The following is a 9037-nucleotide window of genomic DNA, read 5'->3' as shown; positions in this document are numbered from 1 at the left end:
GAGGGAGGATCTAATTCAATCGTAAAGAATACTGAATGTCCAAGGCAGAGTAGATGTTGGTAAGATGTTTTCATTTTGGGAGAGACTCGTAACCGAGTGCGCAGCCTTAGGACAAAGGGATGACCTTTTAGAGCGGAGAGAAGGAGAAACTTCTTCAGCCAGCGGGTGTTGTGTGAAGGGGATTCATTGCCAAAGAAGGCTACAGTGTCCAGTTCGTTGAGTATATTTAAGAGTGTGATAGATACGTTAATGAGTATCAAGGGAATCAATGATGAAAGGGAAATGCGGGAGACAAAGTTTGAGAAGTGATCAGCCATGATTGAATAGTGGACCAGAACCATTGGCTTAATTGTATAATTTCTGCTCCTATGCCTTATGGTCTATGATATAGCGAATGGCATCTTTTACCCCCTTAAAAATTTTGCGATTCTATGAACTGTGTCTTCAATCCAATCGGGTTTTATCTCCATCTGACTTCAGGTGCTCCAAAGTACAATTGCTTTGTGAAAGGGCGGAGATTGCTTTGTTTCTCAATATTCTGTGATGATTCTTGTGATGCAGTCAATGTAATCTGAACATGGTCTTCATATATACTGACAAGATTGGAAAAAAAGTGTTGAAATTATTTTGATCGCAAAGATGTGTTTTTGGAACCAATGGAAAACGCCTGTACGACAGAAATTATTATCAACGGAGCAGGTTCACTCTGGAGTGTATGAAGGCTAATTGCAAAAGGCCAGACGATTTATACTGGAAAGCCTACTACACTACTAATGTTGATCACGGACCCTTGAACAAATGTAAGCCTTGTACAGGCATAACCACAAAAAGCTTAAGGCCGTTGTTAATTCGAAAACGAACAAACACAACTTAAAGGCATTCAAAGACCAAATATCCACGGCTCATTGTAGTGGAGAATAGCGAAACTTCTCAAGATTACGATTAAAATGTAAATGTCCTCACGGTGGAAATAAATCACAATGCTTAAGTTTAAACTTGCGCCCAGCTTCTTCTGGATTCATCAGTGAAGGCACACACTTTAACTGCACCATCCTATTTATCTCTTCAAATATTTTGCAGCTTTCAATGAGATCACCTCTCATGTTTTGAAATGGTAAAATTATTAAGGCAGAATTTGCCCAATTTTACTTCACAGGACAAACGCCAATCTCTGCTGTCAAGGCTAATCAACAATTCGTGGCATTCCTCATACTGAAATAGTAACTTTCCTAAATTGAGGATTATAATTCCTCATACTGTACTCCAAGTGCTGTCTAACTGAGCTCATCGTACATTGGAAATAAGACTTCTATCTCGAACCCTAATGTCCTTCATCTGGAAAGGTTGCCATTCTGTAGCTTCCATAACTGATTTCTGGAACTGCTGCTGTACTTCAATGACTTATTAAAAATGACGCCAAGATGCATTTCTACAATTATGTACGTCCCACATCAATCAGTTTTCAAAGTGTGACCTTTGAACAAAAATCTGCAGATCTTTCCCACTTGACAAATATGATAAAGTCAATTCGTCGCTCTGTATAAATTCATGAGGGGCATAGATAAAGTGACCAGACGAGGTGCTTTCTCGCTGGCGAGTGAGTGCGAAATTAGAAAAATTAGGTTTAAAACGAGAGGGTAAAGATTTAAAAGGAACCAAATGGGCAACTTTTTCAGGCGTGTCTAGAATGAGTTGGCAGAGAAAGTGGTGGAGACTGGTTCAACTGCAAATTTTAATGACATCTGGATGGGAATATGAGGGACAAGCGTTTAGAGGAATGTGGGCCAAATGTTGGAAAATGGGACGAGATTAATTTAGGGTAGCTGTCCAGCATCGTCAAGTTGGAACAAAGGGTGAGTTTCCGAGCAAAAAGAATGTAAATGATTCAGTCAAACCTTTTTCCAGTTCCAAATCTTTGGTCAATCTCCCTCTCTTGTGCTCACAAGTTCTGTACCTGATGACGGAACTTCAGAGTTTCATTCTTGGAACCAATACTATCAATAATTTCAGAATTCGTTCTAAATACGATATATTTTCAAATCTAAGTCAGTGTTCAGGTATTTAGCTTGAATATTTCTGGTACCATATTGCGCTGAATATTAAAACTTATAAGCATATACACTTTGGCACCAGGTGCTGGACAATGGAGTCAAAATAGATCATATGTAAGGAGGCAAATAACTCCTTGGTGGTGTAAATTCCGTGACTCTGTAACTCCACGAAGAAACATTCTCACAAGTTCATCATTGTCAGAATCCAGGCTGTGGTGAAATCTGGTCAACCTCCAAATGTAGCCTTCATCTGGGTCACTGCAAAATCTTTGTGTCATGATAAATTGTTTTTTCAACATCTTATGTATTCGTGTGTTTTACGACGAAAACTTGACACAGGGCAGCAGCTGTGATGGCCGAGTGGTTAAGGCGTTGGATTCGAAATCCAATGGGGTTTCCTCCACGCAGGTTCGAATCCTGCTCACAGCGTTGTACCCATTGAAATGCGTTTCTTTCTTAGTGGGATTTCGCATATCATGAAGCTTGAGCGAGACGTTCAATTAAAAGTCGATTTTCGAACGGAAAGATTCCGAAGTAATTTCAAGAGTGGCCCAGTCCTGTCAATGAATAAACTATTCGTCGAAACAGAAGAAAGCCAACAACGTGATGAGGGTCAACACATTAGATTAGATTAGATTACTTACAGTGTGGAAACAGGCCCTTCGGCCCAACAAGTCCACGCCGCCCCGCCGAAGCGTAACCCACCCATACCCCTACATCTACATTTACCCCTTACCTAACACTATGGGCAATTTAGCATGGCCAATTCACCTGACCTGCACATCTTTGGACTGTGGGAGGAAACCGGAGCACCCGGAGGAAACCCACGCAGACACGGGGAGAACGTGCAAACTCCACACAGTCAGTCGCCTGAGGCGGGAATTGAACCCGGGTTTCATGTGATGAGATGTTGTGAAATTTGGATGCTCAGGCACGAATGAAGCAAAGTACGAAGCCATTCAAAACATGTAACTGCAGACGATGAATGCCTCATTTTCTAGGATCTGTTGAAAGACAAGCTGTGATAATATTTCAGACCCACAATTTGTGATTATTCCAGACTAATAGAGTCACAGAGTCATACAGATGTAGAGCAAGGAAACAGAACACTCAGTCACATCGTCATGCATACATGCATATCCTCACCTAATCTATTCCCATTTGCTAGCACTCAGCTAATATCCCGCTAAACCCTTCTTATTCATAGGATCATCTAGAAGGCTAACAGACTCCACCTCTTCCACTGGCAGCTCATATCATGCACATACCCCCTCTGCGTGCAAATGTTATCCCTTAGGTTCCTTGTACAGCTTTCAAGTCTAACCATAAACTTAAGCCCTCTCATTCTGGACTCCACCATCCGAGGGAAAAGACCTTTTCTATTTATCCTATTCCTGGCGAGGAGACCACACCAGGAGCAATGATGGAATCATGTTGGCGGAAATTCAGGTAAAATTCTTGTGAAGTGCAACAATTTTTGTGGACTTAGACGGAGATAAAAGAGTGTAGAGGAGTGAAGAGAGAGCATAGAGTAGCTTTATTTGTGACTTCTACCATATATAACTGGGACAACAAAAACGAAACAGCGTTCCTCCAGAACCTGTGTACAATTTGAACACACAGTCTAAACGAAAGTTCAGTCATACACAGGGCGGTATAAAGTGCACAAAAAGTGCAATACCTGTAATTCCTGACAAGGAAAGACAATAGATACAATGGTGGACAAATCATAATTTAACAATGAATGATCATGACAAAAATATTGTTTTATCTGACATTCAAAAAGGTCGTCCAGAAATTGAAAATGGAAGAGAGTGTGATTATACAGTTTTGAGAAGCTTGAAGGCTTGCGGGAAGAAGCAATTGTCCAGTCTGGCCGTAAGAGACTGAATTTTCTTATATATTCTACCCGATTGTCGGAGTGCAAAAATTTGGAATCAAGGATGTGCAGGGTCGTCCAAAATGTTGTTCGCCTTGCGGATGCAGTTTGGTTTGCAAGTTTTTTTGATGGATGGAAAAAGGCACCGATGATCATCTGAGCTATCATCACGATCACCTGTCGATTCTTATGAATCGAGCTGATGCAATTCCGAAACCAGGCATTGATGCAGCTGCTCGGTATATTCTCAATGGACCCTCTGTAGAACGTGGTGAGGGCAGCATGTGGGAGGTCGGCTTTCCTCAACCTACTCAGGAAATAGAGTCGCTGCTTGGCTTTCTTGGATATGTAGCTTGTGTTGTGGGACGAGGTGAGACTACCCACCAGATGGATGCAAGGAAACTTGTTGCTCTTCTCCATCTTCATGGGGAAACATCGATGTTAATCAAAGTGTGATGGCTCTATGCCGTCTTTAAGTCAACTGCCATCTATTTCGTTTTATCCACATTTAGAGACAGGATGTTGTCTCAGCAGCAGTACTTTCACTGCTGCACCGCCTCTCTGTATGCTGACTCATCAGTCCTGCTGATGAAATCCACTACCGTCATGTTACCAGCGAATTAGTTATATAATATTTGCTGGACATCGTTGCACAGCCATGTAAAAACAGGATGAACAGGAGTGGACCAGGCAACAGCCCTGGGGCGTTCCGTGCTCAGTGTCATGCTGTTGGGGATGCTGCTCCCAATCCGCATTGACACTGGTCTCCCAGTCAGTAAGTCCAGTATCCGGTCAACGAGGGAGACATTCAAGCCCAGCAGACACGTCTTTCCATTCAGGTGCTGAGGAATGACACTGTTAAATGTGGAACTGAATTCCATGAACACCAATCTGACGTAGGTGTCCTTCTTTCCAGGTAGGTGAGGGCCAGATGGACAGTTGCAGATATGGTAACATACGTTCAGCAATTGGGACAATACACAGACTGCAGAGTTTCCAGGAGGGGAGGAGGGGAGTGCAGCAGAATCTTGATACGTCTCATCAAGACCCTCTCGAAACAATTCATGACGATGAGTGTTAACACAACGGGGCAGCAGTTACTGAGGCAGGACACTGAAGACGTCTTCGGCACAGGGACGATGATAGTGACTTGAAGCACGTTGGAACTATGGCACAACTCAGGTAGATTTTAAAGGTGTCCGTGAAGACATCCCTCTGCACGTCAGAGCATCCTCTGAACCTTCTTCCAGGGATGTTATCTAGTCCAGCAGCCTTTCGTGTGTTAACACTACATTGAGTTTTCCTCATGTCAGTCGTGGTAAGAGACAACACCTCGCTGCAACATCATTTCATGCTCCAAATCATGCATAGATTTGTTAAACTCATCCGGGAGGGAGGCATCACTAACACTCGAAGGCGATGCTATGCTCCGTTTGGTGATGGCTTCAATACTCTTTAACATGCTCCGCATCTCACTGTCCTGAAAGAGACTGGATATTCTCTGCACGTCTGCACGCTTTGCCTCTTTGATGGCCCGTTCAAGTCTGGTTCTCGCTGTGGTCAATGTCATGTTGTCACGTGCTCTCAAGGTGGAATCACGGGTCCCCAGCAGTCCACACACCTTTGTAGTCATCCACGGCTTCTGGTTGAGGAGAGAGGTGATAGTCTGAGACACAGTGACGTCTTCAATGCACTTACTAATGCAGCAAATCACTGATATCGTGTACTCCTCTAAGCTGATGGAGTCACCATCGGTTGCTACCTTATCAAACACGTATCAGTCAGTGTGCTCAAAGCATTCTTGAAGAGCAGAAATGGCTCATGCTGGCCAGGATTTCACCTGCTTCAGTATCAGTTTGACACATCTGACCAGCGGTTTGTATGCTAGAATTAGCATAGCAGTGATGTCGTCTGAGGAGCCAAAGTGCAGGCAGATTCTGCCTGTTTGCATTGAGGATGTTTGCACAAACAAGATACAGTTTGCTCACCCCTCTCAACGCAAAGTCCATATGCTGAAAGAATTTAGGGAACAGAGACTTGAGATTCACATGGCTAAAATCTTCAGCAACAGCAAACATTCCAACAGACTATGCGCTATGCAGTCCGTTAATACCCTTATACACTTCACAGAATTCGTCCCGAGCATTTCGCATTGCAAGGAATATAGAGGTGACCCCTGACTATAAAGACAGCAGTGAATTCCCATGGCAAATAAAGTGATGTGCAGTAACTGGAGACTAGCACAGAATCTTTGCACCATTTCCTTTTTGATGTGTGGACACACAAACTCCCACCTCGAGACTTCCTGCGCTGAGCTGCATTACTGTCAGTGGGAAAAAATGCACGACGATCAAGCTGTATGTAAGTGTCTGTAACTCTGTCGCTAAGCTATGTATCCAAGTAATGCTTCCTGAAAGACCAAGAGCAACTGTGGGACTGTTTCAGAAGCATCCGTGGTACGCACCCCCAAATCAAGTCCAACTCCCAGTTGCCAGCCATTTCAAATTCTCCTCCCACTCCCCCAACGACGGATCTCATCTGGAACACCTCCTCTGTCAAATTAAGGTCACACATAAACTGAGAAGAAGAACACTTCACTTTCCGACTTACAAACTTAAGGTTTCGACATAGAAATCATCAGGTTCGAAATCTCCACACCACCCACCTCATCGCAGATCCAGACATCCCTGTCTGGCTGAAACCCTGGAACTGGCCTAACGTGTCCATCTTCCTTCCCACCAATACGTTCTACAGCCGCTCGTGTCCAATCTCATGCTCCTTCTACCTTCACACATTCAACACCATCCTACTTACCTGTCCCACAATCCCCACCCTTCCCTTTAATTATGTGTCAGCATCGTCCCCCTTTCCTAATCCTGACTCAGGGTCCTGCTCGAAACGTTGACACTCCTGCTGTTCTGATGCTGCATAAACTGCTGTGGTTTTATGTTTCCAGCTCCATTTTTTTTATCGACTCTGACTTTCCAGCATCTTCTGTCCTCATTATCGCCATTATCTTCCTGATCCTTTTTAGAAGTTGTAGCCTCCACTTCTAGTTCTTTCTCCAGAATTTACAAGCATGTTTTCTTGTTGCTTTCAAAATATATATAAACTCAGTGCATGAAATCACAAAGCAAAAGTGTTCAATTCGATTTAACAAGAAATTGTTGAACGTGCTCCAAGTGGATTAGATTCAGAATTATTCGTGGAATAGTGATTGATCTCGTCCGGAAATTCGACATTTCCTGGGGCCACTTGAATGGGTAGTTCATACATTCTTCAGCAAAAACTGCCGTTCAAAGCGGATCAGATTAACTGTCAGATGCCCATGACAAAACCAAAAGACAAGAATTAGTAGATAGCTCTGGAAACACGAGATAAGAGATAAGCAGGATCAAACATTAACGAATTCGAAAACAAGAAAAATTGAAACATTGTTTAATTCGGAAGCCGAACTAGAAAAGTGCTCACGAGTAGGAAGAAAGTAAATATAGTATCAGAGAATGTTTACAGCGTACAATGACACCATTTGTTTTGTCCCATCAATGCCAGCTGCCAGAAGAAGAATGGCTCAACGGAGTAGAAACTCTGGAGATCTTAACAATCGAATATTAAAGGGTATCCATTGTCAACATTCCTAAGAAACTGTGCATTAAGACCTGAAATTGAAAATTAATGATGAAAAGTGGATTTCGCCCTTTGCTTGTGGTGTAACATTGTTCAGAACAATAGGTTGTTGTTGAGTCTAAAATTTGCAACAAATTATGGATGGGGACCTTATCTATTACCTTCATTGGAACAGTTGGTACGGAGAGCTCAGCTTGAGGAACCGACTGCCAAATATTCATCTTGGCTGTCTGAATTGCATGGTTCAGTATCTTCCCAGTTTAATGGAAAAAAACCCTTTAGCTATCATTTCTAGATATTTTCATGTCATCGTGTTCAGATATGAGAAGACACTCCATGGAGTAGATATGACTTAAATATTGGCTCTAGCGTCAGAGATGTTGACACACGTCCACACCAAAACAGACTATCATAGCTATCAAATGAAAACTAACAAAGCACGAGTCACTTCAACATTTTCTGTCTGTAGACTCTGTCAATGGACCACCTCAGGCCCGATGTAAGAATAGGGCGTGGTGACATCTCTTCGCTAGCGGATCATTTCATTATTGCTCTCCATCCACAAACCGTAATTCCATTTGAACTTCTTATCCATCAGCATGAATAGAGTTGTATTATGCACAGGTTTGCTCCTCGAAAGAAACAGCGAAAACTTAATCAATGCAGATGCAAATTCAAATTGTTTCTGGCCGACACGAAGACAGATATGGCGATAAAAAGTGAATACAGAACACAATCAATGTTTTCTGGGAGAGAAATAAATGTAATGGGAGAATGGAAAGATATATTTCGAAGAAAGGTCACATTCCACTTACACTAAGTAAATGTTCTTGAACCGTTACCTTCATCTGCCCTTCATGTCCATCAGTGCTACAAAGATTCTCTTAGCAAATCAGTGATTTGTTTGCTTTGACATTCTCTCCCTCTTGTTTCTCTTTATTTTGAAACTAAAACCGAATAAGAGTAATGCACCCTATGTCATTGCAAAGATCAGAAGGAGATCAATTTATAAGAGAACAGAGATAAAGCTACGGCTGTCTTTAGAGAGAACACACAGTTACCATTTCGAACTCAAAAAGTCTTCTTAAAAGTATTCACAATGAACTCGAAAGGTTGAAACTGAAAGAGTGAACACAAAATGAAATGAAAAACCAAACCACCGCGAAAACACCACCCGCAAGCGCAGCAAGTCTGACTCAAATATTCTGTATTATAACGATCAACATCAGTGGATTACGAAAAAAAAGCTCATTCTTCAGTTTACAAACTGTTATGATGTAGTTGGTACAGTCAGAAATATGATTAGGTTAGGGTGCATAAAAGCGGGATTTATGAACTCTGAAAAAAGTACAAGTGCGTGATCTGCTTTGAGGAAGCTTTGCAGTGATGAAAATGGAAAGTAATTACAGTAAGAGGGCTTGAATTAATACTCAAAATCATTGCCACACACAGGGATGCTGTTCTTTTTGCGAGGTTTCTA

The 9037-nt window shown here is 42.2% G+C and overlaps 1 non-coding gene across 1 annotated transcript; it reads left to right on the top strand.

The window, feature by feature from the left end:
- The first annotated feature begins 2397 nt into the window (after positions 1–2397).
- On the top strand, positions 2398–2480 carry trnas-cga (transfer RNA serine (anticodon CGA)). The gene has a single exon. It is a non-coding gene; the product is annotated as a tRNA-Ser (tRNA).
- The last annotated feature ends 6557 nt before the right edge of the window (positions 2481–9037 follow it).

This window comes from Chiloscyllium punctatum, chromosome 28 (assembly GCF_047496795.1).
Source record: "Chiloscyllium punctatum isolate Juve2018m chromosome 28, sChiPun1.3, whole genome shotgun sequence".
Classification (NCBI taxonomy): domain Eukaryota; kingdom Metazoa; phylum Chordata; class Chondrichthyes; order Orectolobiformes; family Hemiscylliidae; genus Chiloscyllium; species Chiloscyllium punctatum.
Note: the sequence above shows the minus strand (reverse complement) of the source record. Positions and strands in the feature narration are given on the sequence as shown.